Source organism: Podarcis gaigeae (genome assembly GCF_964106915.1).
Source record: "Podarcis gaigeae genome assembly, chromosome: 12".
NCBI classification, from domain to species: Eukaryota; Metazoa; Chordata; class Lepidosauria; order Squamata; family Lacertidae; genus Podarcis; species Podarcis gaigeae.
The window spans coordinates 57,270,404-57,291,035 of NC_139688.1; the positions used below are offsets into that span (position 1 = coordinate 57,270,404).

At 43.2% G+C, this 20,632-nt stretch overlaps 1 protein-coding gene across 2 annotated transcripts in view; it reads left to right on the forward strand.

The window, feature by feature from the left end:
- Window positions 1–2,814, forward strand: part of POU6F2 (POU class 6 homeobox 2) — a 305,787-nt gene extending 302,973 nt beyond the window's left edge. For both annotated transcript variants that reach the window (XM_083706324.1, XM_083706325.1), the window contains exon 10: window positions 1–2,814. This exon is cut by the window's left edge and continues 3,203 nt beyond it. The gene's annotated coding sequence lies outside the window, so the exon portion shown is untranslated.
- Window positions 2,815–20,632: the final 17,818 nt, after the last annotated feature.

Below are 20,632 nucleotides of genomic sequence, written 5' to 3' on the forward strand. Positions count from 1 at the left end.
GAGTTATGATGAACTTGAAATTAAAACTGTCAGGAGACCAGCCACAAATTATCTAGAAAACTGTCAAGAGCTCGTAGAACTTTGAAAGCCCATCTCCTAGTGCTCTGCCCATCTCCCCCAGTCATTCCTTTTTCCATTCTCAAATATCATCAAAACCAGAGCCTTGCTCCTGGAAGCAAAAATATACTAGCCATTTGCTGCTTCAAAACTTAGATGTCAGATTCTCCATGGAACAGTTAAAAAGTCTGCAATGGAACGGGGGGGGGGGGGGGATGAAATTTCCAGGAAGCAACATTAACCAAAGACTGTATAAAACACTTAAAACCATCACAGCAACAGTTAGACAGAAACTATTTCCTTTCTAAACTTCACACTGAAATTGTGTAAGTTAGGACGGTGATAATATAAAATGAAATAAATTGCCATCATGAAACAAGTTTTTTGATTTTCATCTTTGTACTCATGGAACCATTAACATGTCATAATGTTCTCTTTTTAATAGTTTTTCTGGTTGTTATCACTTATTTTTACAAGGGAAAGTGTTAGGTTCGTTTTTAACAATCGGTTTTTTCGCTCGGAGGCATAACGGAGTGCCTGAACAAATTCTTACATGTATATGTAATTCATAAAGGCTGCAGGTATAGGGAGATTTTTTTTTTCCTCTCCCCAAACAATAATTATTATTTCTATTTGTAAATATGTTCTGGGCTCCAAAGCGCCCTGTACACACACCTAGAACATTCCCATATGTGTACTAGGGTTCTGTCAACTTCCCCTTTAACTACAGCCCCTTATGCTGCTTTGAAAAGATCCCCCAAACCCTCAAGAGTAGTTTCCAGGGCGCTTGAGGAGCTGCAGGAAGAAAGCTTTTCCATGAGCAGTTCATGAGATCCTGCTCAAATTATATACACAGCAATTATATAGCACACTAGCAAATAGTGGAGGAAAAAACAAGCCCGTTTCTTACTGGAGATAACGGCTTCATTAAGATGTAATGCTAAACCATGGTTTTCTATTACAGTAATGATCCTAATCTCTCTCAAAGCTTGCAAACCTCTCTCTCTCTCTCTCTCTCTCTCTCTCACACACACACACACACACACACACACACTTCCTCAAGTGTGTCCGGGAGGAGACAATAAGCTTCCACTTTTGTTTTGGAATTACTGCAGTCTAGTTTGTCATTCAAATCCTAAACTGTGGTTCTTCTTAACTGTGGTTAGTGAAAACAAGCCAAATTCATAAATTGTGGTTTGAAGTGGGCTTGTTTCCATTCGGATTAACTGCAGCATGTCTGGGATCAAGTGGCAAGGCAATCTGCAATCCATCAAGAATGAAAACAGAAGCTGCCAGCTGGGCTCATGGCTGCTGGGCTGCTTCTCGTAATACGATGTATTAGTAGTAGTGCGTCCAAGCCAGGCCAGAGGCATGTCAGGTTTACCTTTCCTGAGGAGAGAAGTAAGTTTTGCGTAGGGAATTAGCAGGAGTTACTGAGCTGGTTTTTGTTCTTTATTTCTGGATGCATCTTTTCCCACTAAAGCCTAAGGTTTGCTGCCCTAAATAATATTTTTTTTTTGCAAAGGATGGGACACATTCACTCACTGGAACAGCTCCCTGCTACAAACCACTACATTATCTCAGAGTCACAAAGACGTTAATTTGGTGTGTGAAACTGATTTGATGCCAGAAATGTTGAGGCTTGGACTGTACAGATCAGAAAAAGAGACCAAGTCCATTCCGAAGTTTTCAGTTTATGTTCTAATCACGCAAATGAAGAAGTAAACAGACCAAGAAAGCAAAAAGGAGCTAAGAAGGAACAAGTAGAGGCGTGTCAAAGTACTCAAGCTATAACCAAAAAGAAATATGTATAATGCCTTTGCTCGTCTTCTCAATGCTGGACCAAAGCTCAATGTTTGTAGGTATATGCACATTGTATAGATATGGCTAAATGTTGCTGACAATCTTGCAATACTAAACTGTTACTATTTTAAGAAAAGAAAAGAAAAAGAATACAGAAAGAAACTGTTCATCAGTGTTTTACCTCAGCACTCTACTTGTACCCAGCTCATGAGCAACACTGAATTAAGGAATTAAAAAAAATAAAAAATAAAGGAAATTAATTTCCATGTAAATGTTTGACTGTAAAAAAAAAAAAAAAAAACCTGTTTCAGTAATATTTTGTACTGAGCTTTTTGTCATGTAGTTTGCTTGTTTCCGACTTGAGATTATGTGGGGCACATTTGTTTATTTATTGTTGAGAAAGTGGTTCTTTTTTTAAAATTTTAATTTTATATATATAAATATATATTTTGGTCCTATGTGCTGTCGGGTGCAGTTCGTAAGTTCTGTTCTTGCACGTCCCCCATTCATTCCACTGGAGCAGAAGCATGGCTCCAGCGCGTGCTCCATGGAAGTGAATGGGGGCTGTGCAGCAGAGGGGCTTAACGTCTTGCACTCATAATCTACAGAATGGTCACCAGGGTCACTTATGAGGCACTACAAAGGAGACCTGCTTTTCCGTGCATGGCACTCGCAGCAGGAAAGGTGGCAGAGAATGACATGGACTGTGTTGTGTTCTTCATTTCTTTTTCTTTTTTAAAAAGAAAAAAAAATCAAAGGAATCGATGTGGAGGACTTGTGACCAAGAAGCCAAACTGGTTATTTCAAGTTCCTTACTGTTCTGACTTTGAAACCAAAGCTGAATTATCTGCACAGGTTGCTTAACATTTAAAAAAAAAATATTAAAAACTGACAAAAACTGTACTTAAACTAGAGCAATATCTGTATGGTCAGTAAAGCTGCACTTTGTGTATTTCTTAACAGCTTCAGATCTGTCACTTTTAATTTGTACCATAAAAAATAAAGAATTGTTTGACATGAAAAATAAGCTGCCATCCTGGGCTTGTCCCAACGTCTCATGAATTATTCATCGGATCAAACTTCATGTTATTTTGCATCAATTCAATACCAAAAAAAAAAAAAAGCTTAAAATTTTGTACAGAACCGAAAGCTGGTTTTCACACCTGGATTGCAGATAAACAGTGTTTTGGGGGGGGGATTATATAAAAGAGACCTTGTTGCTCATAATCTATGCACACACATATAGATCTATCTAGTCCCATTATTTTCTCCAGTCAAACAGATTTTGAATGTTTTTGAAGCTCTATAAAAACCTTCAAACCTGTTTGACCACAAATAGTGAAAGAGTTTACATGGCTAGCATCACACCCCAAGCCTCAACCCCTCGAAAGTTGCAGAAGCTGGTTCACAGCCCAGGGCCAGTTAAAAGATTCCCTGACTAAAAAATCTCTCTGCACAGCACAAATTCCTGTCTAGAATTTACTTCACATACATGTCTTAAAACATTTATTGACTTATTTAAACAGGAAACACAGAACAAAAGAAATTCCCAACTCAATCTTTTTTAAATGCTACATTTGTGTAATTATACAGTGCAAAATATTTTTAATGATAAACTTTACTTAAAAAATAGAAAGAAGAATTATGTAGTTTAATACCTGCTAAAAGCAAATAATAGACAAAAATAACACAGTGGATTCGTGTTCAAGGAAAGAGAAAGCATTAGTAATGCAATCAATCTGTGGTTTAATCTCAAACCTATTGCAACAAAAAATATATCATACATCAAAATGGTCAGAAAGAGGGTATCTATTGCATACGAAAAGTCTCTCAGAATCGCTCACCAGGAAAATTTCCCACACCCTTGTCTGGGTACAACTCAGTATATCTCACAATAACTAAGACAGAAGAATGAATCCTACACTATCTGAAAGAGCAAATTCAGCATGCACTGTTGAAAAATTAAGTTCAATTTGTATTTTAAAAGGGGGAGGGGAAACAATGTTTGAGCACCGATTTATTTCCATAGAATGGTTTTAGATACTATGTCTTGAAACATACAGAACACGATTTAATGCACATTTTGATTCACCTTTTGATGTATAAAACATAAAGGATGTTGTTTCCTCATGCACGCCTTTCTGTTGGTATGATTATATGAATTCATAATCAGTCACACGGATTCTGATACCTGTTTTGCTTAGATAGATATGGACCTAATTAGAAAATCGTTTTACACATTGAATACCAAATGCAAATTCGTAAACATTTTAATAACTGATATAATAAATTTGGCAGTCAGATAAGCCTTAGCTGTTTGCTAATACTTATCCGAAGGCCAAGTTAGATGATCTGCGCATTCATCTAGTTTTTGCTTAACAGGCACTGCAATGGGATCAGGACTGTGCAGTCCGGGGGGGGGGGGGTGAGGGAAATTGGAGCTGATAGGATCTGGGATAGTTCAGATTAATCCTTTTAATCTCAGGATCATGGGTCTCAGCCCCACATTGGGCAAAAGATCCTTGCACTGCAGGGTTGGACTAGATGATCCAACTGTATAATTCTACGATTCCAACAACCTCTAGAGCAGGCATAGGCAAACTCGGCCCTCCAGATGTTTTGGGACTACAACTCCCATCATCCCTAGCTAACAGAACCAGTGGTCAGGGATGAAGGGAGTTGTAGTCCCAAAACATCTGGAGGGCCGAGTTTGGCTATGCCTGATCTAGAGGGCCACAGGTTGTCCGTCTCTGGTCTAGAAGCTTCCTGGGCTCATGGAACGAGATTCATGGTACTTTGGAGCCTAGCCAGCTCCGAGGGGCCAGGGTCCCTTTGGCCCCCGCATAAAATATTTGAAGGGGACTCCCCCCCACACAAGCTGATGGGCATTGTCATTCAAATGGTGTGTGTGTGCCTTGCCTTGTGATCAATTATGGGGGGTGGAGCTTACCTGCCTTCCCATATTTTCTTCAAATTGCCACCCTTGCTAGCTAGAGTATTCAAAAGCCACTCTAATCAAACTAAGCCACTTCCTGTAAAGTTCTGTGAATAGATATTTCACTACCTGTTTCACCGACTTCCTATTCTCAAAATCTTTATGGCTGTAAGTAACTTGCAGTGAGAAGATTCAACATTTCCTTATATAGTGCGCTCGGGCATGCGCGCACACACGTGCACATGAATGCCAACAGTATACAAGAAAACACTCAGCAGAAGAAAGAGAGAAATGACCTTTTCATATCTGGTCAGTTGAGCTTAGTCTGAAATCCATTCCTGAATTGATGGCTGACCCACTTATTCATTTAAAAGAAATAGTTTCTCTATGTTATTTTGGGCTTCAGCTCCATTTGTAAGGTCCTCTACCCTTAATTTAGGACTCACTTGGCCTGAAGAATTAAGAGCAACCTCCAAGTCATTTGATAGAACAAGATCAGCCAGGACCCCTGTGAACAGAGCGGTATGTCTGCGTTTATGCATTTTAGGTAGAACAATAAAACAACCAATTATTTTGCCAGAGGTCCCCCCCCCCTTTTTTTTTGTTCCATGCTAATTATGGATTTAGTTTTCTTCATTCACAGCCTACAGCAGAAAGAAAAAAGACCTTGTAAAATAAATCACATAAAAACCCCAAACACTTCAACTCGCCTGCCCCCCAATAAACATCAAATGTGCATATGCATTTACAGTGGTACCTCGGGTTACATATGCTTCAGATTACATACGCTTCAGGTAACAGACTCCACTGGCCCAGAAATAGTGGTTCAGGTTAAGAACTTTGCTTCAGGATGAGAACAGAAATCATACTCTGGCGGCGCGGCGGCAGCAGGAGGCCCCATAGGCTAAAGTGGTGCTTCAGGTTAAGAACAGTTTCAGGTTAAGTACAGACCTCCGGAATGAATTAAGTACTTAACCCGAGGTACCACTATAATATAATATGTAGTTTGGCCCCAAAACAATGGCATTTCAGACCCATTTTCAAGTGAGATTCTTGAACCAGAATTCCCCAAGCTTGTTAAAATATGAAAAGCTAACTATTTCTGAAATTCTTTCAAATCCTTTTCTTTGGCAACACATAGGAAACACAAATCTGGATCCATGTCTACTGCAGCCTCCCCTGTCCCATAAGACAATAAATACCACCTATGGTCACAGTAAATGGATTAACCTGACTCTTCCCTGCCCCATTTCCCAGGGGTACAAGTCATTCATGGCTCAAGCCAAACCTCACCTCCTGGCACCAGGAACAAAAGGTTCCCATGAATGCAAAGCCAGCCAGAACAGGTCTTCAGGGGCTGAATGTCTGACAAACTAAAACATTCATCTGCTGATTGCCTTTGTCAGCACTTAGGAGACAATGTTTTAAACATTTACAGGTAACAGAATGCTGCCATTTCCAGTACATTTGCAGTAAAATCTACTCTCATCATTAATGTGGATGAGTTCTAGAGATGTTAAAATGTTGTTGACATTTCAGAGATACCAATTCCAGTATTTCCAAGTGACATACATTTCTGGAATCTTTGAAAATAAAGTTCTGGTGTACCATGTTTTTGGCCTTTTATGTGATTTCATTTTTTGTTGCTTTGTTTAGGAAGAAATCTGGTTTTGACAATAATAATAATAATAATAATAATAATAATAATAAATTATCAGAGTTGGAAGGCAGTTGAGCAAGCCTAAGACAGAAGGAAGGCTAACTAATACTAGTCTCACCAAATCCTTGGCGACTCCACTTATTCCTTCCCTCTTTTGCAAGGATTATCCATTTATTCCTTCCCTCCGTTTCTTGTTCTAGTTACTGATCCATAAGAAAATCCATATTATTATCCTATGGTTCAGGAACCTTTGTTGCGGGATTTTGTTTTTTGAAACTCTTGAGTATATGCCTCTACCAGAGAAATCAACCTTACCCACGTTTTTCAGGTTTTGTTGGCATCCACCTCAAAAGACAATGGAATGCACCTCCAGGGGCAAAGTCAAACTACTAGAGCAGTGGTTTTCAACCAGTGTGCTGTGGCGTCCTGGGGTGCCTTGAATGATGGCCAGGGGTGCCCTGGGCAATCCTGGTCTCTGTCCCTCTGTCCTTCCCTCCCTCCTCTGATGTCCTCTCACATCTCTGCCTCCCGAAGGCTTGCACAGCTGTTTGTTGCAGCAGCCCTGGGCAAATGGTGCCTCTGGGGCTGGCCAGGGGGTGCTGGTTGCCAGGAGCTGAGGTGGCCTTGGAGCAAGCAGGCAAGTGGGTGAGGGAGCCCAGCCAGACAGTCCACCAGCCCTTGATGTTGGGAATGGACAGACAAGCCCCAGGCCCCTGTGGGGCAGTGTGAGGAGGCACCTCTCTTTGGAGCAGCTCAGAGACCAAGGGTGGCAGCAGTGGCTGCCCAGAGGACTCCCAAGGAGACAGGAGAGGAGAAGAGGCTGAGGGAACACTCTACAAAGGAGGGTGTTCAAGAAAGAGTGAGAGGCTGCCAGCTCTGCAGGCAAGGGGTGACATAACTGGGCTCTTGAGCCCCACAGGGTGCTGCAGAAAGAAGGTCAAGGGAGCAGTGGACTCAAAAAGCTTGAAAACCTCTGTACTGGAAAATCACAGTGCCAACTGCGGTTGCAGAGATGGGTAACTGATAACTGCTGCCTCCTGTGTTGTTTTTGCTGTGGTAGCAGCACTAAAATGACCTCTCTGGGTCACATGCCTGGGCAGTGAGTATGGAGGACCTGGCCTGGCCAGAAGAAAAGACACACCCCCTCAGCCTCACTGATGTGGTCCAAAGGAAAGCAGAGCAACACATGTGGCACCAGCTTGGCTGCTGCATTTACCAGAAGTAGGTGTGCAAGACACCTTCCAAATGTCTTAGGGACTCTATCCAGATTTGTGTAAGGTTTACTCCTTCGCCTCTTCATCTCCTGAAGATGTCCTGCAAGGCAGCGGGTGTGGGTTTTTCTTTGAGGTTTATTCCCCAAGGCTTTCAGAAGCAGGACAAATCATTCTATAGTATTTGGTGAAAATGGTTAATTAGGGTGTCCACCTCTCCCCCCCCCCAAAAAAAATTACCTGTCCCTGATCTTCTAGGAAAGGGAGTAAGAAAGTGTGGAAACTCTTGCGTGTCTTCAAGCCTCAGGCCTGCAGAAGTTTGCAATGACTTGCAAATGACCAAGAGTGAAAACTCCATAAGTTGTTTCACTGGATTAGATTGTTCTGACCCAGTAAAGCATTCTTAGACATACAGGTTTATTAACACTGTGTGTGTGTTAACCATTTGAAGGCCTTAGAAGGCATCCCTAATTTGAAAGGGCCTTTAAGATCAAACAACACTTGGTTTTGAAATTTCTTCAAAGAACCAAAACAGCCTGTCTGATTTCACTTCCCTGACAACAAATGCCTGGTATTGTCTTTGATATGCTGGCAGCTGCAGAAGTTTGAAGTTTTCTATTAAGACAAGCACTATTTACTTCCGTGGCACTTACACATAATAGAGCACTTTTGACTTCTATAAAGTGTGTGTTATTAAAGCACTTTGCTAATGTACCGAGGCTCTTTCGCAAAACAAGGTAAGATAGAAGCAACCCCTTTTCAAAATGTCTTTGGGAAATGAGATGAAAGTAGGGGGGAAAGGGGGGATTTAAGGGTGCAAAGCAGTTCTTTAACAATAAGAAGAGCTGTCTTAAAATGCCGCAATGCATGACTAAAGCCATCACCTTTATACTTAGAAGTACTTTCATAAACATTTGTAACAATTTAAACATAGTCTGCCATTCTACCCTTTTCACACAAGGGCCCTTCACTTTAATGGCAACCTTTTAGATGAAGCCAAAGTAGAAAGAGGGAGAATAACATTTATGCTGCAGCCTTCATGGTATTCCTGACAAAAGTAAAACAGTGTCATCAAAAAGATAGAATGACACCATTCTCGTTCCCAGGTAACTGCTGTTGATCGTATTTATTGAAGGTTGCCATTTGCATCTCATGTCATCCCATTCCTGGAAATGACATGGTGCACACATGAAAAGGGGAACTGGACTCACAAGGGGGACAAACTGTGACAAACTGTGTGGAGCGTCCTGCTGCGTGCTTCGCCAGCCAGCCAGGCCCCGCTCCAAGACATGCCACGCCATTTGCCCTGCCCACCCAGTTTTCTGCATCACTCACAGACACCTGATGCCCGCAGCAAGCATTCCAGGCCATTTCTCATTTGGCTGTTTGCAATAATCAATACAGATTATTAAATAAATGTTTTTTAAAAGTTTAACAATTAAATGTTTTGCTTTTGCGCTGACTGGGCCAACCCTGCAGAATTAGTTCTATGGCTTGCAGGATGCCTCTTCAAATCAGAACTGCCAGCGGCAGTCTGGAGCCCATACTGTTAAGAAAGAAGGACGCAGCCCTTTGTCAGCAGCTTATAATTCAGAAGCAAATGTTGCTTTCCAGTGTGGTCCACTGCTGAAAGATGGTAAGGAGGTGATTGCGTATAGGATACCAACAGTGCTATTTTTCTAGAAAAAGAGGTGCCGGAACTCCCCATGAACACCTCCCTCGTTCTCTTATAACGGCAATGACGTCCACCTGAGAAGTGCTGGAACTGAGGTCTGGAGAGTTCCAGCTGAACAAAGCCCTGGATAGCTCAGTTGGTTAGAATGTGGTTCTGATAACGCCAAGGTTGCAGGTTCGATCCCCGTATAGGGCAGCTGCATATTCCTGCATTGCCAGGGGGTTGGACTAGATGATCCTCAGGGCCCCTTCCAAGATGACAATTCTGCAATTCTATACTAGTCCTAGTGCTGCATTGTCACCTCTCTGTCTGGTAGTTGCTCTCCAAGGCCACCAGCAACAATCCCTTTGACCAGGGATTGACTCTGGAACCATGAGCTGCACCACTGAGCTATTGCCCCTTCCCAGTTCATCCAGAAAGAACACTACATTTTTCATACAAGGGAACCCTTCAGACTGCCCTCTCAAAAGATGGCAGGCACAAACATTTATTTTCTCTCAGCCATTCTGTCTATCAGCTGCTCTTTTTCTCCGATTCAGTTTCAATGTGTTTGGCTGCATTGTTGAATTTTGTATTAATTGGCAATTTTATGATTGTATGCAAACTGCATTGAGCACTGAAAAAGTTATGCTTGCAATAAAAACAAAAAATAGCCATGTTAGTCTCTGCAGTAGCAAAATCACAAAGGAGTACTGTGCCATTTGAAAGACCGAAACATTTTTTATGGTTTTTGTAGACAAGAACAGACTTCATCAGAAGCATAGGATGGGAGTGAGTCTTATAGGAAACCCTGCAAAGGCATAGTGGGGAGGAATACTATTGTTTAATTCATTTAAATTTGCTTTTGGATTTAATCATAGAATTGTAGAGCAGGAAGGGACCCCAAGGGTCATCTATTCCAACCCCCTGCAATGCAGGAATCTCAACGGAAGCATTCATTACAGGTGGCAATCCAGATTCTACTTTAAAACCCCCAAGGAAGGAGAGACCACAACTTTCCAAGGGAGTCCACTCCACCGCCAAACAGCTTTACCATCAAAAAGTTCTTCCTGATGTTCAATTGGAATCTCATTTCTTGTAACTTGATTTCATTGGTTTGGGTTCTACTCTCCAGAGCAGGGGGAAACAAGCTTGTTCCATGTTCCATATGACTGCCCTTGAGATACATGAAGATGGCTATTATATCTCCTCTCAGTCTCCTCTTTTCCAAGCTAAACATACCCAGCTCCTTCAACTGCTCCTCCTAAGCAAGGCTTGAGTTTCCAGACCCATGAGCTTGGTTGCCCTCCTCTGCACACGTTCCAGCTTGTCAATATCCTTCTTAAATTGTGGTGCCCAGAACTGAACACAGTATTCCAGCTGTGGTCTGACCACAGCAGAATAGGGCATCCCCTGATCTGGACACTATTCTTCTGTTGATGCAGCCTAGAAGAGCATTAGCCCGTTTTTGCTGCTGTATCACACTGTTGACTCATGTTAACCATGTGGTCTACTAAGACCCCAAGATCATTTTCACATGCACTACTAGTAAGCCTGGGACGCGGGTGGCGCTGTGGGTTAAACCACAGAGCCTAGGACTTGCCGATCAGAAGGTTGGTGGTTCAATTCCCTGCGACAGGGTGAGCTCCTGTTGCTCGGTCCCTGCTCCTGCCAACCTAGCAGTTTGAAAGCACGTCAAAGTGCAAGTAGATAAATAGGTACCGCTCCGGCGGTAAGGTAAACGATGTTTCTGTGCACTGCTCTGGTTCGCCAGAAGTGGCTTGGTCATGCTGGCCACATGACCCGGAAGCTGTACGCCGGCTCCCTCGGCCAATAAAGCGAGATGAGCGCCGCAACCCCAGAGTCAGCCACGACGGGACCTAATGGTCAGGGGTCCCTTTACTTTACTAGTAAGCCAGTTTCCCCCATATTATATTTGTACCTCTGGTCCTCCCTGCCTAAGTACAGAACCTTACATTTTGTCCCTACAGAATTCATTTTGTTAGCTTGCACTCAGTTCTCCAATCTGTTAAGGTCATTTTTAATTTGGATTATGTTTTCTGTGGCATTAGCTACCCCTCCCAGTTTTGTGTCATCTGCAGATTTGATGAGATCCCCTCATTTCCTTCATCCAAGTCATATATAAAGACATTGAGCAACTACAGGCCCAGGACACAACCCTGTGACACACCACTTGTCACATTTTTCTCCAGGGTCTTTTACCTAATGAGTACTCTTTGGGTTTGGTCAGTCAACCAGCTGCAAATCCACTAATAGTTACCTTGTCCAGGCCACATCTCCCTCTGGTAAATATTTAAGGTGGCTTACAAAATAAAAAAATATACAACAAATGGAACAATGGAACAATGATGGTTTTTAAAAAATCAGATACCAAACTAAATGAAAAATGAAAAATCTCAAGCTCTGAGTGAAAAAGGCCCTCCTGAATAAAATAGTCTTAAAAGCCCATTTAAAAGCAAGCAAAGAAGAGGCTGATGAACCTCTCTTGGGACATTATTCCATAGTTTAGGTGTCACAGCTGAAACAACACTCTATCTGCTGCCTGCCATTGGGAAATGCATGGAAATTTCAAGGAAGTAGATTTTGGCTAAACTGCAGAGGAAACTTTCACACTGTAAGAGCTGTTCAGCAATGGTTTGAATTAATATAAGGTTTCTTAAAGAAGAAGAAAAACAGAGAAAATTGTTGATTTGAATCATTCTCAAGATGCTTCAAATTGCTAATTCAGCAATTAGATTACTATTTTGAGAGTGCTATTTGGTTCCACTGAATACATGCGTTATTTCATCCGGCTCAGTATTGTCTACACTGATTGGTAGCAGCTCTCCAGGGTTTCCTTCCCTAAGGTACACATAGGTCATCACAGCCTGGTGGGAACCCATGCACAGGAGGCTGGCAGAATATTTTCCTCTTGGCACCTGAAGAAACCAGGGAGCCATCCCCTTCCTGGCTCATCTTCTATTCCAAGACCCTCTATGATTAAATCCTTAACACGAAGAGCAGAAGCAGTGATAGTCCCAAAAGCATGACAATGTCTGACGGCTAAGCACTTGCCTGGCAACATGAAGTCTCCCTCCCCATGGCATCTGAGGAAAAAGCCCTGGCCTAAGGGTTAGGGTTTCCCCCCAGAATCATGGCATCACTGGTGTTCTCAGAAGGTGCTCTCTAGGATTGGCTGGTGCAGCCTTTCTTAACCTTGAGTCCCCAGATGTTGCCCAACCACAACTCCCATCATCCCTAGCTAGCAGTCCCAGTGGTCAGGGATGTTGGGAGTTGTAGTCCAACAACATCTGGAGACCCAAGGTTAAGAAAGACTGGGCTAGTTGTTGTTTAGTCGTGTCGGACTCTTCGTGACCCCCTGGACCAGAGCACGCCAGGCACTCCTGTCTTCCACTGCCTCCCGCAGTTTAGTCAAACTCATGTTTGTAGCTTCGAGAACACTGTCCAACCATCTCGTCCTCTGTCATTCCCTTCTCCTTGTGCCCTCCATCTTTCCCAACATCAGGGTCTTTTCCAGGGAGTCCTCTCTTCTCATGAGGTGGCCAAAGTCTTGGAGCCTCAGCTTCAGGATCTGTCCTTCCAGTGATCACTCAGGGCTGATTTCCTTCAGAATGGAGAGGTTTGATCTTCTTGCAGTCCATGGGACTCTCAAGAGTCTCCTCCAGCACCAGAATTCAAAAGCATCAATTCTTCGGCGATCAGCCTTCTTTATGGTCCAGCTCTCACTTCCATACATCACTACTGGGAAAACCAGAGCTTTAACTATACAGACCTTTGTTGGCAAGGTCTCTGCTTTTTTAAGATGGATAGGTTCTACTATAATCCCAGGCACAACCCTGCTGTGTGTCAGCCCTCCACCTGGAGGCTGAGAAGGGATGACAGATGACAGGGTTGTGCCTGGGATTATGGGTCCTCCACAAGCTGCGCATCTACCAGGGTGGACCCTCCAAGCCACTGTAGGAAGCTCTATGACCCATCTGCTGCATGCCTTGCCTTTTGTACAGAGACTTCCAACTACGATAGATCCGTCCAATGGCATACCCTGATATTGCACCTGTTTTGAGGTGGGGGGTGATGCACCACTGCACATCTGCCTGATATTAGACTAAAGGGATTCTACCCAATGCTTTATCTGCCACACGAGATGGCAAAGTTGCCAAACCAACCTACAGCTACAACCAGTCCTCAATGCCCCTCAACAAATCCCTCAGCCAACACTCATTTCCTGCAGGTGAGAAGTGCACACCATCAGGTCTTAGTAAGTCCAATCTGCCAAATTTAATGTTCAGGTGCTGAATAACACAGCCTCCAAGCCACTCCATGGCTTGTTGTAAGGCCTTGTTAATTTTCGCAAGGGCATAATTGATCCGGGCTGGTTTGTTTGTGCCTCATCACTGCTGAGCTTGGACCATATGATGGCAATGCCTGGATGTGCAGCATGCAGTCTCTCCAGGTCAGAGGTTGCTGTCAAGACAAGATTGACACGTTATCGGGTGACCAGGTCATTCTCATCCAGCTGCAGATCCAGAGGGCCACTTTCTCAATCTCGCCCTCCAACATCAACATAGGGATAAGGGCATCCTACTGCATACCCCGCTGTCCCATCCAGGTGAAATTCACTCTAGGCTGGAGACCCAAGGTGTTGCACCTGCATGCATTCGTGCCCAGTACACAATGCTATGGCCACAAATCCAGATGTGCAGGGGGTACCTGAAAGAGAAGAATTACAGAGACTGGTGGAGTGGATGAGGCCTGGGGCAAACATATCCCTTGTAGGCTTCCAGATGCCACCAGTCCAATGCTTTGGTGTGTTCTGGCATTCAAAGGCTGAAGTTGTGGCACCAACACAAAAGGAATGACCTGAAAAGTCACTAGGGTTATCACAGCATTCAAAAATGAATGGCCAGAGCAGCCTGACCTCATATTTTGACCAGTGGACGTCAGCCATTTTTTCCCCAGATAACCTGCAGAGCCTCACAGGTGACAGGCTTTTTTCTGGTAATGCCAGATTGATGTAAGACCGTGGTCTTTCTTGCCAGGCTCTTTTCCTTTGGGCATTGCAGCACATCTGACTTGTTAGTTGGGTGGTCATGGAGCCACCCATTTTTTGCCCGGAATGACTTGAAGGCCCACCAGCAATGGGCTGCAACCGCCACCCACCCCAGGACTGAGTAGGGGTAATGGCCATTTTCCTTCCAAGACTCCCGTTGCCTTTCGAACAGAAATGTAACAGGCAGAGAGAGAACCATCACGGAACTGCAGTTCCTCCTGTTACTCCTCTCTGTCATGCCATTTTCAAGGGAATTGGTTTCCTGCAGAAGCAAAAAGGCTGGCAGCCCCGTTTCCATGGGATGCTGTCAGGACTCACTCCACAACTGATACTGTTCACTAAACGCTTCAACTGTTGCTGAAGCAACTCTTGGAAGGCAGCTCTAAGGTTGCTTATTTGTGACTAAGGGCTGGTACCCACCTTACATTTTGAACTCAGTTTCGAGACACAATCAACTTTAATTACATGCACAGCAACTGCCAGCGGAGCGAAATTGCTGGCTTCCCTTGCAGTCAAAAGAGAGGCAGGGGTTTCAGTCCTTTCCTAAGAGAACTTTGAGAAATCTGGCCACATGCAGAATTAAATCTAAGTTAATGAGACTTACTCTATAGTTAGTGTATTTAGAAGAGCGTCCTTATCTCATGTGTGCTGTTGGCACCACAAACTCATTTTTTCCATTTAAATCTGGTACTTTTTATACCAAAGTTCAACATGAAATTTGCCTCAAAGCCCATTGATTTAGTAGAATTTACTCCCATTTGTTGCGACAGTCCTTCCATGAAAAACAGAGGTGACAATGAAAATAGAACGACACTGTAAACAGAATTCATACAATAATGCATTCTTCTGGAAATAAGACCAGCTCATGAATGCAAATTTATCGCTTGGCTACTCAGGGTTTGTTGACCCAACTGCATGCATGAACTGTCTCATTCACACAAGCAAGTCACCACCTGAAGACTCGGCCTTCAAGTGATGAACAGACATGTGTGAAGCAGGCCTTGCTCCCTTTCCCGCACCCACACTTTTGCCCTAATCAGAAGCAAAAAAAGGAACTTGCAAAATGCTCCCCCTCACTAATGACAGACTATCTACTGTTTGGGTGGTTTCTTTCTTTTGTTTTTCCACCTCTCCCTCCTTTCCTTTCAACTTGAAGACAGAAAAGACAGTAAAAGTTCCTTCTGTGAGTTGCCAAGGTGCTCCCAGACCACTGTGCAGAATCATTGTCAGGTTAAATTAGGGAGTACAGACTCCATGAGTGTAAAAAAATCAATACTTGATGGAAGATTGCTCCCCGGAAAATCTGTTTTGATTCCAGGATTAATTCGCGACCAAAGGCTTCTGCAAAATGACATGCCATTAGTCAGAAAATGAACACATTCTACCCTTGAAATTGGATGGAAATATGTCAGGTGATTGACCCATTCATTCTGTTCGCTCTCTGGGCAGAAAAAGTAGGTGTGGTAACTGAGAATTAGGCCTGTGAACCAGGTCCATTTTCCAAGCAGTAAAAAAAAAAAGGAAAAAGAAAAAAGCCCAATGTGAATTGCAAGTATTCTCTAGGCCATTGTCGTAAAGCTATTGCAAATGCATTCAGTCAAGGCAAATGCATTTGTCTGGAAGGCCCGACTCTCTTGTGTTTTCCGAATCTCAGAATAAACTGTACTAAAAAAAAATCTTAAAATAAAGCAGGGATTTTTGTTCCCAGTGTAAAAAAAAAGAAGGGAAAAGGCTTGCAATATTAATGACAATGTAATTCATTGGCCATATATAAAGCAAGACTCCTTCCTCCATCTCTGAGCACAGGCTGTTGCTGTTTTCTTTTACAAAAACTTTTAAGAGATAATCACAAGTTTTTGAGCTGTGTCAAATTCCCAGGTGTCCTGCAATATTTTCAGCAACCATCGGCCCCAGCTTCACAGGTGGCTTTTGTGCCGACATTCTTTCCCATACAACCTGCAGCCTTAGAAGGTGCTGACCTCCAGGACGAAAAAGGGCATTTTAATCTCTGTTTATATATTCTGGGCATGAACTGTGGCCACTCACAGCGCAAGGACATGCTGAATATGTGGAACAGGAGGGTCGTGACATTGGATATTTGTTATATTTGCCTGATACACATTCACCAAGGTGAATCTAACCTCTTGGCGCATAGACTCTTATCAAGTAGACGAAGACATCCATTTCTGTGGTGAACTCTTGGGCAAGCATATTTAAGACCTCCTATTAGAGGAGCTGGGAGGCCTGTCACTCGATCAGAATGCTCTTATGGCGGAGCAAATTGAGTTATTGAAGAATAGGCCTGAAGCCTGGAGCAAGAAGAGTTGCTGTGTAGGCATTGGTGTTCCGCAAGCATGGCAACTTTCTTGCTTGCCCATTTGCTTGAGGGAAAGCGATCAGCCTACAGCTGTGCAAGAGTGAACAATGCCCAAAGTTCATAGGCCGTATATTGAGTAACAATCATAGGAACTGGCCTAAAACCGAATCAACCGTTGGTCTCGCAAGCAACATGGGCTGGAGGCATCTCTTTGGGATTTCTGACAGGAAACCAGAACCTTCTGCAGGCAAAGGACATGTTTCACCACTGAGCCACAGCCCTTCTCCTTGGTAGGGAATTGAAAGAATGGAAATGGTATGTTTCAGTGGTTCAGGCATGTGGGGAACCCAAACTCCAATCCTGCATAGCCAACAAACTACAGTAACTGAATATTGTGGGGGGAAAAGAGGAAAGGAAAAAAAAAACCTAACTGTTAATTTAGAGTTCTAAGAAATAGGAGACAAGTTTCCTCTATAACTCTTATTTTCTATTGCTCTTCCCTGTTCACAGGGGTGGGGAACCACACAACCAGGGGTCAAATGTGGCCCACCATGGCATGCCTCTCTATCTGGCCTTTGCAAGTCTCCTTCTCCTCAGGTCACACCCCGCAATAGTCTTGCTTTGCACTCCCAGTTTTACTGTCTGGCTGAAGCGTGTCGTTGATTAGGTTGCCATTTAAAATAGCCATCGAGCTTTTTTTTTTTTTTTTTTTTTTTTTGCAAAATTGCAAAAAAGAGGAAGTTTTTGAGCCAAAAAAGACACTGCCAACATGGGTTGCCACACGTCCGGATTTTTCCAAATATTTTATGGCAACCCTAGGACTCATTGAACTCTGACAGTGATGCTTGCTAGGCCCAATGGAGGGTAGAAAAGGGTGTGTGGCAGTGTGAAGAGAGTAGCCTGCCATAGAAAGGCAAAATGAATGATCGTTGCACCACTCACATTTGCCCTTGGCACTGCCCACCTCTGCCATATTGCCCTTGGCAGGGCACCCATGTGACCGTCAAGCTGAAAAAAGGTCCCCATACACACTTATGGGATGACTACAGTTTCCCATAGCATGGTACAAATGTTGGGCAAAAATTGTTCTTGAATCCCACAGTTATACTTCATATTAGTGTCCTAAGTTTATGTTTTTATCACCTATTTATAAACACTATACTAAAAAAGGTAATTGAATCTTTCAGCAACGGAAAACCCATGAAATTATAATTGTGATTGAAATCATCCTCTCAAGCAATCATTTCCAAACAGTTTGACAAGGCACATTCATGTGCTTAGAGAGAGAACAGCTAATGCAAACCAAATTAATTAAATAATTAAGGTCCCACATGTGGCCAAATTATTGCTCTGAATTTGCCTCCTTCTGGTTCTGCATCAAGATTGGCTTGTTCCCCACAGTAGTGCAGCCCTGGAGTCTAAGGCATCTTTCCCAGCCAGCCTTCAGCCAGCCTGCCCAAGATGGATCTGCCTTTGCCCTCCCTTCTTGTTCCCAGCACACCCAGCTAACGACACTCTTCTCCTGTTACCTCACCCACCCACCCATAGGAGCCAACTCCTAGAGGCCGAGGTCCCTTCGGCCCTCAATAAAATCTTTTGAAGTGCTGCCCCCCTCCCCATGTTGATGGACATTGTGCCATTCAAATGGTGCGCATGCACTGTGTCTTGTGATCGATTATGCGAGGTGGGGCTTACCTGGGGCCCCCAATATTTTATTCAAGTTGGTAACCCTGCAACACCCCTCAACACCTTGGCAACCTCTGTCTGCCCAAGCCCAAGGATTCATTCTGTCATATTAACACCTCTATCCCGGGTGAAGCCCTGGCTTGGAAAGGAAACTCAGTCAGTATTTCTCCACCTGCCTGGAATCTTCTCTTCAATACTCCAAATATTAACTAGATTCTGACATTCATTAATTTCTTGGGTTTCAGGGGTCTCCCCCCCCCCATACACACACACACACACATTCTGGCAGCCAGCACCAAACCTGAACCATCTCGCACTATATAGTACAGCAGATAAAATCCTTAGAGGGTTGGGGGGGGGGGAGAAATGTATTATTTCCTGCTTTCCCCCTCAGAAATCATAGGTGCGCATGCTCACACACAGCCTGAGCAAGACCACAAGCCTCCTATCCAGGCTGACTGGAGCTCTGAAAAGGAGTTCTTAGGTCATGGGGATGTACAGCCACATTTTGTTGCAGGACCCATTTGTATTATCTAAAAGGAAATATTATCGGATGCAAAACTGGCCTCAGCGCCACTTTGCTTTAGGAACTTAAGACCAACACCTCAGTCCACATGGAATTCAGCATCTCTAGCTCCTCCATTCATTTAAAAAGAATGGCAATTGCGCATTCAGGAAGCATTGCGCATGAAAAGCTGTGTTTGCTACCGAATTAATGGAGAGGTCTGCTCACGCAAGAAGCTCTTTTGCAAACATGGCAGTTGCAACAATGAGCATCCTAGAAGCAAGTATGTAATCTAAATCACATTGAGCACAAATTATCTGGAAAAAACAAAGTGCATTTAATTCCTCATTGTGTTTTGTTTCACCTGGGCTTAAGCACTCTTCCCATTTTTCAAATGTCTGCTGTATGTCCACAGGCCTCTTTGTACTGAAATAATCTTGGGGAAAATATAGATTTTGAAACTAAAGTGAACCTGTTTTTCCAGCTGTCCATTTATTACCATACTGTTTATTACCATACCATACCAGACTACAAACTGCTCTAAGCGCGTTAAAACAGACATTGACACCGAAAATTAGTAAAAGAATGCAAATTTAGTTATCCAAATTGTTTTATTTCTTTGGCTGGGCAGAATCAGCAAAAAGCTTTCTGACAGTGGAACAGTCTCCCTCTGGAGGTTGTAGACCAGGCTTCCTCAACCTCAGACCTCCATATGTTTTTGGGACTACAACTCCCATGATCCCTAGCTAGCAGGACCAGTGGTCAGGGATGATGGGAACTGTAGTCTCAAAACATCTGGAGGGCCAAGGTTGAGGAAGCCTGGTGTAGACTCTCCTTCCTTGGAAGTTTTTTGACAGAGGTTGGATGGCCATCTGACATGGATGCTTCAGCTGAGATTCCTGCCTTGCAGGGGGTTGGACTAGATGTCCCAGGGGTCCCTTCCAACTCTACAATTCTATGATTCTGTGATTCTGTAAATAATAGCAGTAAATAAATGTTTTAGTATTTGGAGTGGGGATGGGGAATACTTATATTTATGGCCTGAGATGACCCTGGAAAGGACCAACCTTTGTGGCTTTTGAACTGCTGCTAATACTACCCAAGTATGGGCTCTGGAATAAATTAAATGTCTTACAGATGCTCCATCTCTGTCTAAGGACTCAGCTATACAGCTACAAATAAAACGTTTTAAATGTGTTGTAAAGTGCATATATGGGGACGCGGGTGGCACTGTGGTCTAAACCACAGAGCCTAGGGCTTGCTGATCAGAAGGTCGGTGGTTTGAATCCCTGCGATGGGGGGAAGAGAGGATTGAGGAAGACTGGAAGAAATTTAAGATGTACTTACAAAAACATTGTAATTTGTTGGAATGTTAAGAAGGATGCTAGATTATAAATAATTGGCCACCACTAAATTAGATTGAATTTGATTATAAGTGAGGTTAAAGAAAACACAAACCTTTTGGAGAATTGCTAGACTGTATTTAAATGAATGGATATAAGATTGTAAACAAGTTGATAATTTGCTTGGGGAAAAAAAATTTTTTTAACGATGTAAGTGGGAGCGGGGGACGTGAGGGAGTCCAAAGAAGTGATGAAACCACGTTTTGATATAAGCAATGTTGTTTATTATTTGGGTATTTGTATCAAAAACTTTAATAAATATTTATTTTTTAAAAAAATGAATCCCCGCGATGGGGTGAGCTCCCGTTGCTCGGTCCCTGCTCCTGCCAA